Source organism: Plectrocnemia conspersa, unplaced genomic scaffold (assembly GCF_051122295.1).
Source record: "Plectrocnemia conspersa isolate PC_06_02 unplaced genomic scaffold, ASM5112229v1 ptg000003l, whole genome shotgun sequence".
Lineage (NCBI taxonomy): Eukaryota > Metazoa > Arthropoda > Insecta > Trichoptera > Polycentropodidae > Plectrocnemia > Plectrocnemia conspersa.
In genome coordinates, this window is record NW_028277167.1 from 8675192 (window position 1) to 8699026 (window position 23835).

General features: G+C 30.3%; 1 protein-coding gene and 1 long non-coding RNA gene across 3 annotated transcripts in view; both read right to left on the reverse strand.

The window, feature by feature from the left end:
- Nucleotides 1–23835, reverse strand: part of Mtmr6 (Myotubularin related protein 6) — a 54409-nt gene that overhangs the window by 29390 nt on the left and 1184 nt on the right. Inside the window, exon 1 of one of the 2 annotated variants that reach the window (XM_088181986.1) lies at nucleotides 22186–22282. The exons of the other annotated variant lie outside the window; for it this stretch is intronic. The gene's annotated coding sequence lies outside the window, so the exon portion shown is untranslated. Of the gene's footprint in view, nucleotides 1–22185; nucleotides 22283–23835 lie in introns of those variants that run through there. 2 annotated transcript variants of the gene reach the window in all.
- On the reverse strand, nucleotides 251–6797 carry LOC148236532 (uncharacterized). The gene is made up of 3 exons (XR_015808952.1): nucleotides 3973–6797; nucleotides 1949–2857; nucleotides 251–1456 (listed from the first exon to the last, which is right to left on the reverse strand). It is a non-coding gene; the product is annotated as an uncharacterized LOC148236532 (long non-coding RNA).

Consider the following 23835-nt stretch of genomic DNA (forward strand, 5'->3'; position numbering starts at 1 on the left):
AACATATATATGATAATCGTAACTCATAAAACAAAAATTGACATTAATTTACTGTTTTTACTGTGAAACTGCCTACAAAAAGCTATTGATTTTTGTGCTTTGAGCTTATTTTAATGAAGTTTGTTTTACATAACATAAAGGGATTCATTATGAAATTAATTGTTATGATAATGAATAGCAAAGAGGCACTGCTTTTAAAAAATATATTTTTTTTATATAATAAATAAATTTATGTGAAGTATTTTTCATATTTTTCCAATTTTCGTTCACGAAATTTAATAACATTAAATCAATTTCGCAACACATAACACAAGCAAAAAAAATTACGGCGTGAATTTTTAAAATATTTTTCAGCCAGTATCTAAAGAATTTCAAGCAAACGGCAATTTTTCATAAGCGATACTCGCCGGCGAGCGCATAAATTTCGCTCGAATTTTCCCGTTCAGTCCCATGTATTTATGCCCTGCACATTTTTCCAAATACCGATCGTTTTAATACATATGTATATACTGACTATTTTCGCTACTGTTTAAGATTTATTTAATATGCCACAGATGGCACAGGTTGGAACGACCCGTTACAGTTCATCGATCCATTAGCAACGCACTGCTGACTTTGGTTCAACTATTCAATCCGCACGGGAGTTTTGTGAATGGATGATATATTAGTTATATGACATGAGTGCTACATAGTAATGACATAGCTCAAAGCTTAGCATTATGTAAAACTTGCTTAATAGTTGAACAGTGGCGAAACTTTCGTGTGACATTTTAACCCACGACTTTTCAAATGATTTACATATATTATAGACACACCGAATATGTATTTGTAAAGCAATTTAAAGCATAGCTGTAGGTAAAGCTCGCTTAATAGCTAAGGTCGGAACGCCAATAAAATTTATAATCGCCCCTAATAAACCGGCAAACCCTGGGCGCGCAATTCTTGTTTCTTCGGCGTTTGCTTTATATAATAATTTATCGTCCAAATGCCAAATTGGATCATGGCAATAAACACGGTCGCTGTGATACGCACTTTATGGAAGCAGAGACTTATCTGAGAAAACGTGGGATTTATAGGCGTGGAAAAAGGAGGAGCAACAAATCCGATGAAATTGCGTTTTTGTTTGTTCAATATTTATGATCGATCGTGAATAATTAAATTTTCAATATGCTATCAAATTATTATTATGTAATATATGATGAAACTTTTGTTATGTATATCTATTGCACATGTGCTATGAAAAGTTATGCTTGGATTTAATGTTTATTAGAAAGACGGATTATATTTTATGATCGTAAAATCAGATTTCATATTGTCCATAATAATAATATAATGAACAATAAATAAAGCAGTGTTTTAATTCAACATTCTAGTTACAGTAAAAACTTTGTAAAGATATCACTTACTTAAGATTTATTAATTAAAATTGTCAAAATAGCTATATTTCGTGTACAAACTTGCGCAAGTTGCACGTGTCATCTGTGAATCTTTGAGGCTGTGAGTCTGAAGTGCTTTTTCAGCAGCAGGATGCTTAGGAACCAAAATCAGATCAAGGCTAAATGATGAAACGCTTGATGCTTTGATGTTACTTCGTGAGTTGTATTCAAAATAATGTTTTCCATTAATTGTGTCTATGAATGTACATATGTACATACATTGTCAAAAGTTAATTTTTTATCTTCTTAAATAAATATATAAGACCTTCCCTTTTTTATTTTTATTATATTATTTTCTATTTTAAGTCCAAGACTAAAATTATATGTACTTTATACATTGTACGTTATAAAAAACAGATGTAAAAATATATCGTATTATTCATTTTAAATTATTTTTATCGATAAAATAACAGGAAAATTATCCCGGGACTGGTCCCGGGATCCCGGGATCGACTAATTGCAATACCGAAATCCCGGGATCAAAATTTTGGCCCGGGATTGGAATCCCTAACTGTGACTGAATCGACCGATGACCGCGCGACCTCTGTTCGAGTTTTATGACAATTTGTCCAGCCACAAACGGTTGGCAATGTCAACCTTGCACTTATCTATTTATACTGAATACTTATTTTTTTAAATTAAATTATAATGTTTATTTAATATTAATAGACCCTCGTTTCAAACATAATAACCCTCTCTTACCCCTTGTATTATTAAAAAATATATATTTTGTACAGACATCACCTTGTGTTTTGCATACATTTAGATACAAAAAATTTAACTTTCACCCTTAAAAAAATTAATTAAAAAAACAAGATTTTTAATACCCTCTACGGGTCATGACGTCATAAGAGTTCATTTAACCATACCGTCTCCGAGTGCGGGCCTGGCGTGCCATGGCGAAATTTCGATTTACTTTTAACGTTATAATGCTTCATTAATTACGACGTTAACGGACATCGTCCAGACCATATTTTAATTAATTTCCGTTAACGAACCGCCATAATATAACATATAAATATACTACAATATATTGTTTTCAGTTAAGGATGATTAACGTTTGCGAAAATAGCTATACATATTAATGTTTTCATGTGATTTATGTTATGTAAACGTCTTGTCGTAATCGTTTTCTATTTATGCTATATTTAAGACAGTAATAAGTAAACTTGGTAATAAATTTCTATACTATTTAAAAATTTAATTATTTTTGCATTTCAAAGGTGAGAAAGATTACATACTAATTTTAGTATATTTCACATATTAATCCGTTAGATAAGGAATGTTCAGGTAAACCCAATTTGTGATGATTGATCAAAATGATATAATAAACACTAATTCCGATTTGAAAGGCACGGTAGAAATTGAAAAACACCAAGGCCCATATGGGATTTATTGAATATTACGTGGACTGGTTAGTACTGAGTAGAGTCTCCGATTACTCGAACCATCAACTACTCGAGTATCGAATATTAAAATTTTAAAATACTCGAGTACTTTCGAGTATTTACCAAATGTACCAAAATAGCTATTATTCAAATTCGTGCACATATAAATAAATTAATAAAATACTTAGTATGTTAATTTTTACAATTATTTTAACTTCACGAACATACTTTTTAAAAACAATAATGCAAAAAGTGTCTCAAATTTAATATTACTGCTAACCTTTGGTTTTATTATTCCCGTTATGGAAAAAACCCTTTCCGTTGCTGTTGATGTTGGTCTTATTGTCATTTACGCGTTGGATAAGGCTTCTAATTTATATCTGTTCACTTTTTATAGATATAAAATTTTTTGAACGCTCTTTTTATGTTCTCTTCTTTCATTCCCTTCTCTGCTTTTCTCTTATTTCCTTCGACTATTGACAAAATAGTATTTTGTAATTCTTCTTGAATAGATTTTTTTTCTTAACAATATACAGTATTCTACTCCTTCTGATTAATGCGAAGAATTTAAATCTATATCCTTTGAAGATATATTTGGGTGAATCCCTTTCACTCTAGAGCTAAACGGTTCGCAAAGAACTGACTTTACTTTAAATGCCTTTAAAACACACAATTGTTTTGATTTATATTTTAAGCTGAGAGATCAGTATAAACAATTTACAACACTTTACGCTACAACTGCATAGTCATAAAACCTAAAAAAAATTTTTGTTGATATTTCATATTGTTCATTGCCATAAATTAGATAAGTCGGGACTGTCGAACAGAAAACACAAAAGAAATTTCTCCGTCGTACCCATTAACATAGCCGACGACCGGAACTATGCAACTATGGAACTATGAAAAAATTATACCTGATAGTAACCGCTCTAACTCGGGACTTCGGGCATAAACGCCAAATAAAAGCAAGAAGTTAACCTTTACTGGACCGAGCTAAAGTTATTTTTGTTTAAGAAATATTTCAAAAATTTTTAATTTCGAGTATTAATCGAGTAATTTTCAAAATACTCGATTATCAAGTACTTGAAAAATAGACAAAAATACTCGAGTATCGAGTACTCGATTACTCGAATTGGAGACTCTAGTACTGAGGTCTGAATCTAAAAATAGGTGAACTTGTGTAAGACCGTTTTGTATGGTCGGTCGGAGCCCACTGACTGGCAATGATTTAAACCCAGGTCTCTCAGGTTAATAATAAGCTACATATACCACTTGTCTATCATCGTTAATAAATAAATTTATTAATATGAATAATATTGAGTTAATAAAAACTTGGATGGGCAGTTTACTATGATGGCGTAATCTATAGTCAAAATCGTATGAAGAGCAGCACAATTGATAAGCCTAATAAACGACATAATCTAAGCCACGATTATGCAGGCACATTCAAAAGTAGCCAAAAAAAATTTCATGTAAGTTATATATTTAATACAATACGATAAAATTCCTTTGTGAGAATTTATAAAGTTTCCTTTTAAAATCTTCAAAGAGAAATCAGAACAATAGTTTTATGGAGGAAAATTTATATTATTAAGTTAGGATTATGTTTTGAATCTCAAGTATTATAAAAGTAACTTTGCGCTCGAATTACTGGTTCAAAAATATGGCTTGGTTAATTCTGATATGTATAATATATTTATAAAAATCACAGCGAACGCAAAAAATATTTATTTAAACCATTAAATTAAAAAAGAATGTTATTTTATAGATATATAATAGCAGCTACTTATTATTTGAAGGTATCGCAGTTAAATATTTTCTCATCTAACTTTCAGAAATAATCCGCACGTACGTGAATTATTTTATAACGTACGAAACCCTAAACAGAATTCCAATTTGATAATTTTTGACATAGGTATATTGTATTAAATACTTATTTAGAATATTGTAATAGCTTTAAAAGCCTAGACGGTTATGTATGCGAGTTTAAATTTGAAACTCTCCAGAAACTAATTGCCTTAATCGTTCGACGTGTTTCTCAAATTTTGTATTTAGTATACTGCCGTTAAGGTTAAGTCAGCGGTTAAATTATAACTTTTACAGCAATGGGTTTATTGACAATGACTATAATTCTAATATGGGGTCCAAACTACCGCAAAATATTGTGTTAGAACCGATATATATCAGTGTTTGGATTCAGCGAAGCGAATTAATCTGTGTCAGATCAGAACAAACAACACTCAAATATTTTTACAAGAGTATCCTAGCATTTTTTTACTAAAAACATTGTGATACAATTCATTGCAATATTTGTGCTATTTTGCAATGGGGCGGTGTCGACAATCCGTCGATGCGTAATAGTTCTCTAGAGTCGCGATTACTTCCTTTATTCTTGACCATTGCGGCCAGATGTTAGCGTGAAAATAGTAATGTGAATTTATCAATTAGATCAATGCGGTAAAGATAAGGTTTGAACAGTAATTAAAATTAATATTTTAATAAAATTCTTTAAAATAGAATAACATGTGAAAAAAATCTTGGATTGGAAAAGTCCAATAAATCCAATCTTTGGGCAATTAAGGAAAAACTCAACGAGCAAACAAAAACATAGAAACCACGACTTTTCCGTGTTTAAGCAACATTGAAGGCTAAAGGGGGTGCAACAAAATAATAAAGTTTTACGTAATTACTTTTATTATTGGTAGTATACGATTATTAAAATAATTTTACACTACGTTATTTTTTTAATACTACAAAAAACATTTAAGAGTTAAAAAAATATAAATTTATATGAAACAAAGCTTTAGTTATATTCGAAATATGATGATTTCGAAGATGATGTGTTTTTTGCACGCTACTGTATATGAACATTGGAAAATCTGGCAAGTCATGATGTTCAGATTCGTAATAAATAAATAAATATCTACCGTGCATAGTTACGAAATAAATCAATATATATATAAGCTTTAAAGTATATTTGCTTCAATTAAAAGTTTGGTATAAGAATACACCAAACTTTTATTCTACAAAACTGTTTAATTTTATGGTATTCGGTTGTGGGTGTATGCGCGATAGACTCGCCAAGTGGTATAAAATGTTATAGAGCTGTATTTGCATTTCCATTCAAATCACCATAAAATATGGCTGTTGGGGTCGTCCTTCGTTTTGTGCACCCGATTCAATTTATTTGGCCCACCAGGCAGACCGTGACCCATATACGACCGCGCCAATCAGAACAAGTTTATTTTGTAGACCCTTCGCGTCAGATCTCCTCAGGTGCCGAAATATATATACATATAACGAATACGTGATCGACATTCGTGAAGGGCTACATTGACGACATCGTGACCCTTAAATGGACTCGGTCGTATGTTGGGCACGTAGAGCCCTCAAGAAGAGTATAAAGAAAAGGGAGAGTGTAGCAACTTAAAAAAAAAGGTTTAATATGGAAAAAGTTTGATATTAAATATGTATAGATGGAAGGTTAACTTATAAATCCTAAAAAATGTCGTAAGTAAAAGCTGTTTTAACGAACTGTTTACTTGTAATGTAAGAATATGAGTGATGTTCAGAATCAATATGAGACATGTCATATTAACTTATATATGTGTGTCTGATAATGAAGTTAACTTTGATCGACTTGCCTTAATTTGATAAAAATAATCAGCGACGGCATGAAAACAAATAAACTCTAAAAGTAATAACCGATCACGCCATTTGATTGGTTATTAATGTTTATCCAAGTTTGGTATAATTTTTTTTCAGACAGGTCTGAATTTAAAGTGACGTATAACGATCGAATTAAACATAAATATTTATCAACAAAAAACCAGCTATCTGTAACTTCTATATAAGATATATAAGTTACAGACAGCTATATAGATATAGTCACTCGTCGCTCTAAAATTATTAAGAAGACCGATATTGAGCTCAATTGGCAGAAAAGCTAGTTGAACTAACATTTATTTATTAACTAAAATACTATCATGACCTAACATGTTACCCCAATGCGTCACAATGTACAAAAACATTAAATATAAAAATACTTATAAAATATTTTAATTACACTATATTAATCGGACCAGTTTCTCATAGCTGACATTATGCCTTCACTACACTTTCTGGAAGTTGGCCAAGGTTGGCCAAGGACGGAGAATATAGTGGGTTACTTCAGTCGAGTTCGGTCTAAAATCTCTCGGAAGTTGTCCAAGGTTACCAAAAACGGGCCAAAAACGCCTCCGAACATTGTCGGCAAACGGACCGAAGTCGGAGCTGCTCTTTCGAGAGCGAGCGGTGAGATACTTCCCCTTTCGCTCTCTCATGTGTTACGTGACGAGAGTGAGAGAGATAATGATATGGTTTTTCGCAAACTGAGATAGAACGAATAGCTCGGTTCAATTTTAGTATGCGCGTATGCGTCCTATGGTTAACACGCACGTCAAGCGCTGCACGTTATCACGTGGTCAAGTTATAATACCACATGCTTATCAGGGACTTCAACAGACTCTTACTGACATCTTTGAATATTTTAGGGCACCAAAAGGGATTAATTATATTTTTGATAGTATATTCTTCTAACAGATATCGTTATTATATTTTTTTCATATAAAATTAAATAATTAAAAAATAATTAGTGGTACTTGATTTTGTTAAAAAAAATTGTTTCGAATATCCTTATGTATTTTCCTAGATCGGTTTATATAAATGTCCCACCATAACGAATTATTATTTAGAATCGATGGTGACAAATTCTAGGATAGTCACAGATGTGGTGTTCGTATTCTGAAGTATCATTTTTATGCCTTATGGTATTTTGCAAAAGCCGACAAAGATTTTGCGTAAATTGAATATTTACGACCGAAAAGTTTTCATTGATATTGTATTGGTGAGTTTCCATACAAACTTTTATAATTTTCAGTAGCGTAATTTTAATAATATGACAATTTAAAAATTGCGATTATTTGGCACATATTTTGATCGCGCGCAAATATGCCAGCTGTACGTGACAGAAGCCGCCGTCCGGACGTCATATGAAATTTATGGCAGTGTAGCCGCTACTTGGAAGTCGGCAACCTCGGCTGACTTCAGTTGAACTTCGGTCCGGACAACTTCCAGAAAGTGTATCAGCAAATTAAGAAGCTGGATGGAAACTACATTAAGATTTAGTAACCCAAAAGGGTGTCACTTCGCAGCCAGTAAGACGCAGGTGTAAAATAGTGAGAATTTTATTAGATGAGTAGCGAAATGTTTTTTTCAAGCAGTGGTGGAGAAACTGCTTAAAGAAAAAGTTGCCTTAAAAGACGCAGTTTTCAGGAAATCAAAGGTATAAATTCTCGAGAATAGCAGTATTTTTCACAACACTCTTCAGTAATTTTTAAAAATACTTGGCAATGTTTTCACGAGAACACAGAAAATCATAGCACAAAGCTCTTAATAAAAAGGCGCTGATATACAAAAAATGATAATTACGGAATTCTCTCTTATAAAAGTATCTCAGAAATCATTATAGATTGTTTAAATTATAAACTTAAAAGTTTTAAAGTTTAAAGCACGGCAGAATCATTGATGGAATTATTATATAGAGACGCGTTTTTATAACAAAAACTAAACTTCGAAAATTTGGCACAAATATTATTGAAATGAAAATATTAAATTAAATAAAATAAGTGAAAACAGGATTTAGTCACCATAGCCGAGATGGTGGCATCAACCTCTCAATCCGAGACAATACTGCCAGCATTATATAAACAGTACTGACTTCACTACTATGCGTTGTGTGGCACATACTCTTCAGATTACGATGCTACTTTTATTCAAGATAATATTTAATTAGAGTCGATTATAAAAAATACAGAAAATATATTTTTATTTAAGTGCAGAGATGCGCTCTGTTAGTCAATTCTCTAATTCAAGATTTTTATTATTTATTTATTTTTATTAAATTTCCATTGTAACCTCACATGCATAAACATGGGGAAAATCTGTACCAACTGAGTAAGGCAATCAGATAAAATGAATACCTACAAGTAAGTATTAACCACTAGACAAAGTCTATTAATCGGTGACATCTATATTAATAATTATAGATTATTATGTGTAGCATTAATCATAACTAATAGATGTCACTGCAGCTTGGACCAGTTTTTTAATAATAGCGCATTTTTTATAAATAAAAATGTGAGTGCTGCTGCCGGGGCTCGATCCCGCAACTTCAAAGTTACTAGTATGAGACGTTACGGACTACGCTATTCCGTCCTAAAGATATAAACACGCGATGGAATAATACGTACTTTAAGCTAGAACGATTGTTTTTATGAAAAGTACACTATAAATGAAATCAAAACAGGCGAGAACAAACCGCAAAATAAATTAATTAATTTATCAAAAATACCTTTATAAGAAAAAAGCATTTTTATAATCAAGAAATTAACTTTACTAGCGAAATATATGCGATTAAACCTGCTCAGGAAATAAACGATTAAGATTACATTAATACAAGTAACCAAAATATCGTATTTTATTCATAACCTAGCTGTTTGAGGTTCATATACTATATATATGTATATTATAAAATATAAGGATTATTTTGTATATGTAACAGTAAAGTTTCACTATTGACTTAAAATCCATACAGATCATTATATCTGATATTAATTCCAAAATTTATTATGCATTGTAACATTATATGGTACTTCATGTAATATTTTGATGTTTATCTAAAATTAGATCTGGTGCTATTGTTATATATATAATTTATTACATACGATAACGATATGGTATTCGTGCGAAAAACCTTATTTGCACATTTAACCGCAAGGTTGAAAACATCACACGCTTTTATACATATTAAAGCGTCTGATTTGAATAATATACATTTATTGTTATAATATAATATATTCTTCGTATAAAACGCAACAGCCCATAACGATCTTTTACCATAATTTCTCGGTTAAACCCCATAATATGGACCACCGAGTTTGGTTTATATGTTGTAAATATATACTGATGAAAGCACTATGGTTTTAATATTAACTGCCCGGAACAACGCTCTCGACTAACGATCTGAATACATTATTATGAAATTATGCAATCAATTATAAATATAAAAGCTATTGCGAACCTCTCTTTCATGCTAATTTATTCCATCGTTTTAAATATTATATATATTAATATTATATTATAACATTTAGCATCTAAGAATGTACATATTTACAGATGCTAGAATAAATACTTTTTGTTGAAAAGAGGATCAACTTTCTAAAGCGTATTTGTCGCGATTTTCGCTAATTGAACATTTGTATCTACAATGTCTGAAAAATGTCTTCTATTACTCCGTTATTATCAGTAATTAATTCATTGTCGATTCGAGGCAATTACAAAGAAAAATTTCCATTATGTTTTAAAATTCGTCAAAGTAGGATTTGATCTTTAGTTTGCATTTTTCTGTTGAAATTTATTTTTAACTTTTAATTACAAAAGGGTTGAAACACAAAGCGCTCGATATGCTCGATACTCAGAATAATGTGACTGATTGACGAATAAACATCTAAAATTTATAATTGGAATCTAAAAATAATACATAAATTAATATAATTAAAATTGATAATTAGACACTGAAATATTTACACTAATATTCCATTAGTGTAAATATCTGAAAAAATAAGATATACTCAAAATATATATACAGACACCAAATAAACTAACAATATATAGGAAATATATATTCAGCAACGTAATAGTAAGAATACTAAACTGTTTGTAGATAGTATAATATTATGAAGGTTATTTACATAGAACGGAAATTAAATGAACCCTCAACCTCACTGCGTTGTATGTTATGAATTGACACCAAATTAAAGTATAAAACCATCTTTTCTTAAAATACATTTTGAATCCAAGAATGCCAATTGATAAAATAAAATCTTGTGCTAATATCTAAATATCGGAAAAAAGCATCTAATCAAAAAGATAGTTGATAACCACATCAAAATATATCATTTTAATATTATTTGATCACATGAAATTAATAATAGATTTATATAATATTATATATACTTATCTGAAAAATAAATCAAAAGTAATAGTCTAAAATGACTGAATGTATTTATTTTACTGTTCAAGATATTATATATATATTGAACTATCACTGATTATAGAAAATTGAATTTTAGTTAAGAATAGCCATCAGACATAATAAATTATCGTATAAGGTTACTAGGAAGATAATCGAAGTAAAGGACTTTCCAATTCAAATACATTTTTCTTAGATAATACTCTGAATAAGAAACTACACATTTCTTCTAATAAAAAACTTTAATATATTCCGGTGGTATAAAATTACGAAGTTCTGGATTTAATAAAATCTCGAAAGGCACTTTCGGTAACAGCTTGCTTGTTGCAGAAATTGCCATGTAAGATTTTTTTGAAATACTTAAATTGGTGATAATCTGTTGGCAAGATGTCTGGTCAGTTAACTGTGTGGTTCATCAACAACCTTTAAAAAACCTACATCACAACTAAAAAATATTATTATTTTTATACACCCCTTTAGACTTCAACGTGAAAAAGCATAGAATTAATTAACGAGTTCGTAATCGTGGCAAATGGATCACTTCTTTAAGTTTTTGTTTGCTCGTTGAGTTGTTCAATCGTTTTTATTTATTTTTAATTGCGCCCCAAAGATAGTCTATCGGTTTAATTAACAACCATTTCAGGACCAGACCAAGAATCATTTCCATTAGTTTCGTTATATTCTAAAGCATTTCGAAAGATCAGTAATTTTATTTATTTTTTGAATCTCATTGATCAAATTGAATTGAATCGCTATTTTCACTTAATGACAGTGTAAAGAATATATATATAAACAAAAAGTACAAATTAAAGTCCACGTGATGATAAAAAATCAGGACGGTCTTATAATCCACCGTCGAAATTGATACCTTCCATTTTGAAATATAAGAGGCACCCCCAGATCATTTAGCTCTTTGGACGAACGTAATCTGACCCGTATAAATTTATTTAACTCTCATCAGAGCGACACTCAATCCAAAATAGTACAGCTTTTATATCTATTGTCTCATTTCATTCGTGCTACTAGCATTTCTTTGGCATATATTCTCTTTCCATAGCCACATATAAGGCTCAACACATCTATTTATTTAGCAAATATTTCGCAAAAACTCATTAATAAATCCACGGCAATTTTACGTATAATACGTAAGCACGTAAGCACGTAAGCGTATTTATTTTTACACTTAACTTAATTTATGGCATTTTTTTGAACTGGATATTGGTTATTTCAGACAGCCCGTAAAAATTATATTGTCGATAACCTAATTGACAACACACAATAATATATATATTTTTTACTTAAAGCATCATAATTTTACAAATATTTTCATCACGAAAGCTGACGGTCAATCAGCTAGAACTCTTAAACCCCTAAATGAGTGATAAATGTTACAATATAACTTAAATTCTCACGATTTCGAGAAATTATGCAGTTTTTTGCACGTTATTGTTACTGTATGTTACAGTGAATTTATATTTTTAGCGAACGGGTGGTGTTATGTAGCAATTAGACAATTACTGCAGAAGAATTTATTTAAATTATAATATAATAATTAATGCTGAATCGAATTTATGATGTGGGAAATGGAAAGACAAAAAACGTGTTGCCTTACGCCGTCGTCACAGCAGTGTTACCAAAGTGCCGCCTAGTTTTTGACATAGAAATAAAAAGAGGAGGGCACGGAACTTCATCCCTAGCAATATAAAATTGCAAAATTTAATAGGAAAATATAAAATAACCTTGAGGTTATTATGAATGTTGCTACAATATACACACGGTGAGGTTGGTGAAGGTTATTTTTGTTCGCACACTACAGTATAAATATAATTTCATTAACTCAGTTAAAATGTATTAAACAATTTTTTCACAATTTCACTGTTCAGTATTAATAAAACTGTATTTATTCACAAATGGATAAGGGTATTTCCACATGATCGAAGATTCACAGAATTCGGATGTCACATTGTTAAACGAAATACTACAATATTTAAATTAAGCTAAACCCAAATCTAAACCATGTCGAGGTCAATTTGTGTTTGGTTAATTCGTTGAGGTTATGTTTGGGTTTGAACGACAAATGGACGTTTCGTAACTGTCATATTGATTTACAACGACAGCTCAGAGCAGCTTTTTTTAACTCCTATACCGATGAAAATATATTCAGATATGATTTTAGTGAAACCTCAGTGAATATATAACTTCACTGGTAATACGCATTAACTGTAACATATACAAATACCAAAAGCATGAAAGCAACATTTTGGTATGTTTAACTTTTGCTTGTATTAGTGTTATATTTTTTAATTAAAAAAATAAATATCTATAAATAAGATTGTAGATTATTTTCGAGTACGCGTTAATTAAAATGTTAGGCTGTAAGCCGCTTCTATATATAGTTTAGAATATAGCTGAATTTATTTAGTTTTTTTAGTTAAAAATAAAATCATTTTAATCATTAAAATGATTAAATTTTTAATATGATTATATTAAATATAATCATTAAAATTAGTTTGTATGGTCAACGTTCCATTAAAATTTAATGGAACGTTGACCATACAAATTCATGTAGAACTAACAGGATAATGTCCCCATTGAGCTTTAGATTTATGAAAGGTCGTAAATATCCAAACTTTTGGGCTAAGTATAGCACATCTAAACATCAACTTCATATTGTTCAGGGAGAAATTAAATAATAGTAAAAATAATTTATTTGTAAGATAAAAAAATAGTTAAAGAATAAATGTGTTTCTATTTTTATCGGCTAAACAATTCTACTACTATTTATATTAGAAAATATGCACGGGAATGATTTGATCGTGACTAATGTTCCCTACTTTGACCTCAATTACACAAGGCACTCGTTGAAAAGTCGCTCTTAAGTGCAATTCCAATATTCTCGACACTCAAATCGAGTTTAAATTGCTACGTCAGTTTTACATTAAGGTAAAGGGTGACGCATGGATGTTTCTAAAAATAAATGTATGTATTTATCTGTGATGTTTTATTATTATTTAACATTTCACAGTAATAAGTGATATATAATACATTTATAGACGCTAATAATAACACATCATCATATAATTTTGTAGCAGTATTTGTTCATAATCTTTTTATGTGGGTATTTCTATAGCTATATAGGTATAGGTATAGGTAAAAAAATATATTTATATATGTACGTTTTTTGATACCAACCCTAGTAAACGTAATATATTATATTATTCATCTCGATCAATTTTCAAAACGGATACAACCCACCGGAAAAACGGTATTACAAAAGGAAAAAATTGGATAGTGGAAATCGCATGATATTCCGATTTCCTCGGAAGAAAAATACATAACGTCCCAGTGTAGTGTAGTAGTAGAGACGGATGTAGTAACATTTGTAGCCTTTATCGATTTCGCTGCACCCACCTACCTCACGAGCGTTCTCCTTGGGAGCTTGCGAAATTCAATGGCATTGTTGAGCCCACCCTCCATTATACCCGGGCTTGTATTTTCCATTAAGGGTGAAATTCGGAAAAGCCGGATAACGGCTCGATTGCTCGTATAGGAGAGATTCGGGTCCCTTGATAAGGATTGGAAGCCGAGGGAAAATTAAATGCAGGATTAAAATAAGAAACATAAAAAAAACACAAGTGAGGCAAAGTCTCGTTATTCGATTATGCTAATGATGTTAAATTGTGTTTGTTGTTTGGAAAACAATTGAAAATTTTAAGCTTTCACTGTAATGTAAAGTAAATCAGCTATAAAGAGGGATATTAAATTTATATAAAAAAAACTTTCAAACCTCAAGCAGCAAAATGCTGAGTAATTGGAACAAATATATTTTTAGACTAAAATAATAAATATATTTTAAATATAAACGTAATAAAATACCAGGTAGCCTAATATCATAAGTATTTCATATGAATTTTAATCTTTGGCTAGTGATACAAATATGAAAAATACAAAGAAAAACGTATAAAAATATACCATTAGTCAAATTCAAACCGCTGTTATGTAGAATGTGCAGTCTTTGTTTAATATACGTTTTAAAGAAATTAATTTAAGATAAAAAAAAGGTTCGTCAAGTAATGCTAGCTTCACACCTTGCATGCTCCCGACTGCTGCGCTGGAGCAAGGTCGCTTGCTCCCTTACAACATCAATTTTCGGGCGCTACACTTTTGTCTATGAGAATTTAATGTAATAAATGATTTTTATATAAAAATATAGTAATCACTAGCACGTATATTGCACTAAACGTAAGCACAATGCGTTACAACGGGTAAACATAATTAATATATTATTATCATTCGATGTCTTTGACAGCTGTGACTGGTATTTTTATTAACCGTTCTAAACATGACAAAAAAATAGCGCAATATTAAATGTTATTATTTTATAGTATCGTACGTTATTTTGATAGCTCATATGATGTTCGTGGTAACGGCAGTTAAAAAGTTTGACATTTAATAAATTATAAATTTAAGCAAGATAAATTGGATGAACGGTATACGTAAAGTTATATTGATTGTTATTAGTTCATATTTTTGAAAACAAGTTTTAAAACATGAAAGGTTAATTAAATGGATATTTATTTCATTATTGTTGTAACAAAGATAATAAATATTAAGTAATTAAAATTCACGGGAAAGAAAACAGTTAATGTTTTGTTAAAATATACATATATTTAAAATATAAAAAGTCATTGGTTTAATTCTCGGTTCGTTGGCAAAAATATTTTGTGCTATTTAAAAAAAATGTTATCTAATGTTTATGGATCATAAATGTATTAAACGACAATTAATTCAATATGTAATTGACCAATAGTTTTAAAAATCATTATTTGTATAATAAAGCGCGCTTAAACGATTATTAATTAATATTTATTTATACCTGAATTTTCGCCTTTATGAAGAGGATTGTATAAAGTACCTCTGTTATTGTTATAATTAGTTAAATTGCTTTGTAAAAGAACAAAGAGCTTATTTTTCACCGTTAAAATGTATAATGTGTGTAAAAAATAAAATGAAACATTATTCTGTTTTTTTTTAGCCAAAAAAATGTTTTATATAATGTAAAATTACAGGTTAAAAACACACCCTTATTCATGACCCTCATGCGAAAGTTTAATCTTATTTATATTATTTATACCACAGCAAAAATAGAAAGTTTATTCTCCAGTCGTGTATTTTTATTCCATTGTTGTATAAAAAATGAGCATTTTATTTGGGCTGTGAAAATAACACACAAAAGGTAGGCAATTTTAACGCACTTTGAACACATGCGATGTTATTCTTTGGTTGAATCATTGACAAAGTTTTATAAAGCAATTTAACTTTAAATTAAAATGGACACGTTTATATTAAACGAGCGCGAATGAATAAACAAAGCCTTGTACTTTTGGCAAATTGGATTATAAAATATATCGCATTCAGCTTAGTTGAATAAATTTTTTATTAAAAAAATAATAACGATGATTCGAATTCAGATAATAAGACATTTAAAAGCATTTTTTACACCATAAATCGTCGTTTGTTTTGTTTGTGCTGTTCAAACCCAAACCTAACTCAATGAAAGTTCTAAAACGAATTATAGTTTTTGAATTTTCATTAGATTTTTAATTCGTGCTTTGACCAAATTAAAAAAAATACTTAATTTCTGTTTGTACAAACAACATATTTATATACTAACCAATAAAGCTATGTATACTGACCATTTGCTTAATAAAATACTGACTAGTAAATTATTTAGATATTGACCAATTAAATATAGGTCTAAAAAATATAAAAATAGGTAAATGGGAAGAGAATCATAATCTGCGATGGAGATTTATTCTGTACGATAACCAGAAGAGATCATTAAAATGGTTAACGACGGTTCCCGGGTGCTCCCACCCGCTTCCTCAGGTCGTGTGTAAGCCGAGTTCGTCTCATTAGCGACCATAGCACTTGAATTAAAATAATTAGACAGAAATGAAGCTCTAAAAAATTATCCGTAAAAATGACAGTATGGTAGTATTATTACAACAGAACCTTATTATAGGAAAAATAAAGCCAAGCATAGAAACTTAATCGTAAATCATCCGATGTTAGTAAAAGCGGTAATGCTCCATGATACTGTGAGACCTCGTATTTCACTAGTAACAAAATTAAACGGATTAGAATCGGAAATTCTGTCTCATCCCCTATATTCCCCCTTTTCCCCTACAGATTATTACATTTTTTAAATACGAAATTCATTAAATAAAAGCCTTTGACGACTTCATAACTTCTAAAAATAAAGATGTTTATAAACAATGGATAAATTAATTTTTAAATCGTTGGCAAAAATATTTTTATTAATGTTTATTATTTCACTAAAAAAGTCAGCCACTGCTATAACATAAAATGTAGGGCTATTATAATGTATTGATAAACAATAATCGATTATGATAAAATATAAGTGCATACGAAAATAGATTCTTGCCCTCTTTATTCACAGTGAATTGATAACAAAAATACCTTACTCAATGGAGAATTGCGGTAAACGCGTTATCCCCATAGCGAAAGACAATGGTTCGTGCTCGGAATTATGGCATTTTCTACACGGTGCTCTGCGGAAATCGTCAAGAATGCAATAGACTTTCAGCGTAGAAGAAAAAGCTCCGGTTTGAAGAAAATTCCAAGCACATTTTCGCTTCGTACAGTTAAAAGGGAACAATGTAATATACGAAAAATAAGTTTAAGGCACAATAGCACCCAGCAAATCTTGTGGGGATATCGAGCTACGGATAACAACTAACCGTAACGAGACGGCAAAATTGCACTTCAGAAACGTTATATTAAACCTAGGAGACCATTAACCGGTTAAAGCGAGAAATTAGCAAACGGCTCAACGCCTCGGCCTGGTTTTATTATTGCATATTAACATTTAAGCATCGGTTGTTAAAAAAATGGCTGTTCCGAAATAAATACAAAAGTTACTAAATACGCTTAAGTTGAGAAAATTTACCGACTGAAAAGATAAGACTTATTCAAATCGAACAGTTTACACGCAAAGCATAGTTTTAGTAGATAATAAGTTTTGAATTTAACTGAAGTTTCCGTTTCTATTAAACTTGTTATCATTTTAATTTTTTTAAGCAGTATATGTACGGATTATCTTGGCTGTTTATTTGATGTAAATTTAGCAGAAATATTAATAGTCATATTCACACTCTTATCTGAAACTAAAAAAAAAATTTAGAGTGACAACCTATGCCTTTAAAAAAAAATTGAGTGTAAGAACCTTAATTCACAACATTATGTCACATTTTTTAGGTACAGAAAATTGTTTTGATTTGATACTATTCATATTTATTTTACTAAGATTACAAACACATATAAAAAATAATTTATATTTTGATCTTTGCGTGATTTTCAGTTTTCAGATAACGGCGAATGAATAAGTTTAATTAAAAGTGAATGGTAAATTCCCATAGACCCCAAACTTATTTCATTTGTGCCTATAAGATGAGAATGATTGATTATAATCAATATAATATTAAAGTTTCATATGGAACACCAAAGTGATTAATCAAAAATCGCACATCGTACGTTTATATCAAATGTTCTATAATTAGTTAATGTATCTTACCTCAGTGTAAATAAATCAATTGTAGGAATTATTTAATTTACAGTAAATCGTCAAAATAATAACAACAAATAATACTCACTGTAATTATAATTTAGCTTTTAAATCTTACGAATGAATATCGAAGCTAATTAACCACAGACTCGCTAATATCATCTATTATACTATACATTGGAACCGCGGTTTACATGAATAATTCATTTGAGAAACGTTCTCGTATATCAAAGCAAATTTATTTATAAAAATAATGGAAACTTAAGTCGATTCGACAAAAACCTAAACATATTCATATTAAAATGATTAATACAAAATACACGACTATTTTATATTTTTTACTATTTAAATTTATTAATTATTCATATCGGAATCACTGAAACTCATCCAATGACACTTGCCTTTGACCCCTTTTAAGGATTTGGCGAAAATGTGAATTTTCATTGTCATTGAATATATTTTAGATTTACCGACCTTACTCGAGTAATGCCTTTCAACGAAATTTTGCATTGTTTCCCTAATTTTACAGATATCCCTAATCTCATTTGAACTGAGGGGTTTCTCGACCTATTTCTCCTTTTCAGACGAGATCTCCTCTGTAGCCTCGTGCTGTGACAATATGGCGAAATTGACTCTCGATAAAATTAAGGAACTTGTCTGGAAGATTTCATCTCATCCACCTTATTCTTCAGACCTTGCTCTCTCCGACTAGCATTTATTTCGATCGATCCAACACGGCAAAAATAAAAATGCAAACGATGTAAAAAGGGAGTTATCGAAATATTTTGCATCAAAGCCTTCAACAGATGCTAATGAAATTAAAAAAAGACTGAAAGGTGGGAGAAGATTATATCTTTACCTAAAAATTTAAGTAGAAAAATGCCAAGTATTATTAATGTTTAACATAAATATATTTTCTGATTTTATAAAATACAACAATATTATTTTAAGCGTCATAATCATTTGTGTAGATTTTTAAAGTATATAAATTATTAAAAATAACTTTCGGTTTATTTATACAAATATTATACACTATCCATTGAGTTTTCCAACTAATACGATACTAGTAATGTAATTATTAAATAATCCATTACTCTCCGCATATAATGTAAGGCAAATACCATTACGCTGTTATTCGTTAATATAATTACAGATATATGTAACGATAAGTATGCCACATGATAATAATTGAAGGCACTAAGTAGTACAAAAGTCTGAGATTTGGTAACTTTTATGAATCGCTGTTGAAATTTCAGCGGAACAAGTGTTTCCTGTTGTAAACAACTTTAATAAATCATAGTTAATTCTTAATTACTATATTTGCAAAGTCATACATCACAGTCACATAAAATGTTTTCATTACTATTTCATTCCCATTGCGATTGAAACGATAAAATATAAACACGATAGGTCAACTTCAGATCAAGCTTTCAAGTAAACCTGCTGTAGATGAACTTTTTTGGCAATTCTCCCTCTAACTAACACACTGTTCAAATTAATCCGCAGGTCTAATTTGCTAGAGAGCAATACATATCACCACTCTGCTATTGAACTATTTTCAACCCCTTCACGAGACTACGCTCGTTTTTGTCGTACTCTGAAACTTTGGTTTTTCCAATATTGATCTCAGACATTACCAGTTAGCAGGTTTATACGGAGCGTGTCAGGGGTGGCCAACTGGCGCGACCCGCTGCCCTCGTTCCCCGTTTTGGCTGCGTAGCGCATATCGGCTTTAAACCCCATTAACGTGAAATACTGGTTGGGATAGTTTCAATCTCGACTCAATTGGGACTCGTTTATAAATTGGGTTGTTTGGGAGAATAATGGTATAATTTTAGACTTAAAAAAGACTCATTGGCGATGCTTTTTCGTTGATAAGTTTTGAGAGTTTTACTAAATTTATTTAATGAATATACATTTTGAAAGCATAAAATTGTATGGAAAATATATTTTCACCTGCGAGATGTCAAGAGCTTAATCTGTCCAGGGCTGAATTATACTATATATTCCTAAAAAAATGTTTATTAAATATTAATTAGACCTTACAAGATATTTCAACAAATATACGATCAACAATACGAACTCGTTGTATAACTTTCATAATTTTATTAAGAGATCCGTGAGAGTCAAATTCCACGAATCAATTAAGGCATTTATTGATATACTTTTGCAGAAAGTCCACGTAAATAATATAATGAAGCAATTACGTATAATATTAATATTATAAAGACTCGAAGCGTAGTGAATTTGTAAACACGATAATGACCATTGTATGATTCAAGGAATGAATCAATATAATGTTTCATTCGCAGAAAGTAAAACACGTTACGCAATCATAAAAATCCGCCCGTTTTAAAAGGGACGCGAATTTCATAGAAAAGAACCCTTAGAGAGCCTTTGAGATTTTTTCATTTACTGCGGTCCAGTTATATAAATTCTAGATAAGATATTCATTTCCACCTCATGATTTGGGAGTTAGAACTTAATATTCAAAGTCAAAGATTCGTCCAGAAATGAATTAGCCCGGATTTTAAATCAAGTCCATCCCAGCCACTTGAGACGACCAGGTTATCCGTGCCTTTGAACCATTCAACCACATAAGAACTACTCATATGAACTCTAGTGTTTTTCAATTTCTATCGTAACTAGAAAATCTAAATTATTGATATTATTATATAATAATAATTCCTAGATAAAAATATTATCTAATAATCAGCTAATTTCGACTAATTGAAAATATCGCATATGTATGTATAACATGTTTTTTACAGTAAAATAGTCTAATGTTTTTTATGGCATAACTTGTGAAGCGTAAACAGTGTTTTGCTCAAAAATTTTGAGCTTGAATTACATTTTTTTGCCATAAATATTATATAACATATACGTACAGGTTTTTTTATTTCTATTACTGAAATCTTGTTTAATGACGATTACGAATATTATTTTAGCTTAACTGTGGTATATCTAGTGAGTAATAAATAATTCAGTTTTATTAGAAAACTATAGAAATCTCTATAAAAAGAAGATAACTGGTTTTATATTTAATTGGGTTGCATGCAATAATCAATTATCAAAACTATAACTGTTTTAATGCAATACTTATTTAAAATGCATGTAATATATCAAAAGTAAATTACTTTACTGTTTAATGATTCTTATTAATATGTTTATTATTGTAGCCAGTAAAGTTCTGTTAAATTGAGGTCAATCATTAATAAGTAATAATAAATATAATGATCTCAGTCTCATGTTTAAGTTACAGTGATATATTATTTTCATGAATACAAGAGAATTTATTTAATACAAGCATTCTATCTTTTATTTTCTTCAATCTAAGTTCTTCTGTACATTTTACGATATTATAATAAAAATATAATACAATGGAGGAAGTCGCGCAACGTCGAAAAATCATTAATAATAAAAGCTTTTAACTATCTTTTATGTACAAAAAGATAAAAGAAAAGAGATAAAATTGTGATACAGTAATAAAGTTAAACTAAAAACCGTCGTTTAAGACATACCCTCGAGTTTTCCCCGACGCGTTAATTTAATTTTCACGACCATTCGGACTTGACTACGGAGATAACACCGCTCAACTGATAACAACTCTCAAACGTCAGTTAACGCCAGAAAGGAAAAAATAATTTCTTATCTGTATGCATAAAATGCTATAAAAATAGAATGTATTGAAAAAATACAAACGTGTGTGGCTTTTTGTGTGGTCAAGGAAAACACTGAATTAAAATTTTCCCGAGAAAATCGAAACGTGTGCGCACCGCGGGAAAACCCAACGCGAACTGACGGCGGGTGCCTTGGGGTATAAAATGAATGAGCACCGTCGGAGGATGCGCAGTGGTTCTAAAACTAAAATAAATTCCACGTGCGTGAGACGCGTGGTGCGAATATGCATGCAGATACGATCGATACTGTCGATGCACTGGAGCGAATCAGTAAAAATAGCAGTCATTCAAAAACATAACATATATTTTTATATAACTATCCAATTTGCTAACATATATTCAAAAAAAGTTTAAAGCAAAAAACATTATATACATATACCCACAATTCATCCATAATAAGAGGGTAAGTGAAATAAACATCTTAAATACTAGGAATGTCTAAAAGAAAAGACGTTTTTATACTGAATAACTTTGACGGTCAGTTATGACTTATTTGTTGTTCGGGTCGCATGTCTTTCTTTCGGTAGTGTTTGAATTAAAATCTGGAGAACGCGTTACAAATTTCGTTCCGAGTAAGGTGTTTTTACGCACTTGTATGATGTATGAATTTCATAAAAAAATCGGCAACCACAGCAACCAAAAACATTTATGCCGTCTATGGTGAAGTTTTACTGGTTCGTCAACGTCAAAAATATAACTTTTTGTTTGTAAGACAAGCCTAGAAGTGAGACACCAAAAATCATCGATGATGACCGCATAGCTGCAGAAATTGAAGCCAATCCAAAGTGGTCGATTCAGGAGTTAACAGATAAGACATTCATGGTCTAGCATTCTAAGAAGTTTTAAAAATATTGATAAGGCGTGTGGGTTCCACGCGCATTAAGCGACGAGAACAAGGCGACGCGTCTGCCTCATACTGCAAGAATCACGCGAGAAAAAATGTACACTCTCAGATGGAAAACTGTTGCTCACCCTCCATATTCTTACCATTACCATTTATTTAGGTCTCTAAAACATAATTAAACGGTAAAAAATTGAATAGTGTTAGAGAAGTTTAAACATTCCTTTAAAATATTTTAACTATTAGCCAGTTAGTTTTTACAAACGTGGTATTAAAAACAAGCCTGATCGATGGAAGAATGTTGTATATGTCAATGGAGATTATTTTGTAGAATAATATTGTAAAAAAAAATTGTTATTGGAAAAATACTGATTATTTAAAAAGACGTCCTTTTTTGGCTACACCTAATATATACAAAAGTATTTATAAAGCTAGTCTTTTTCAGAGAGGTCATTTATCCCTCAAAGAAAAGTCTCGAATCAAAATTTAAAAATGTAATTTCAGCGAAATCATATTGGAATACATTTTCACCGGCAGATACATATTTTTACCAGTAAAAATATAATTTATCTGGCAGGTGCTAGTAAAATTATATGATTTCAACTTTTCCATATCGAAAGGATGTTTTTTTTAGAGATTTAGTCATTGTCTATCATAAGATATAGTAATGCATTTAACAATTATTGAGTATTTTGTTATAAATAAAAAAAGATTTTTTATAAAAACATGTAATTTTTACATATAAATCCAGATAATATCTTTGTAGCATAAACAATATTAGCATCACTCAAATTTGAATATCTAGATAAACATAATCTCATGAGAAAAGAT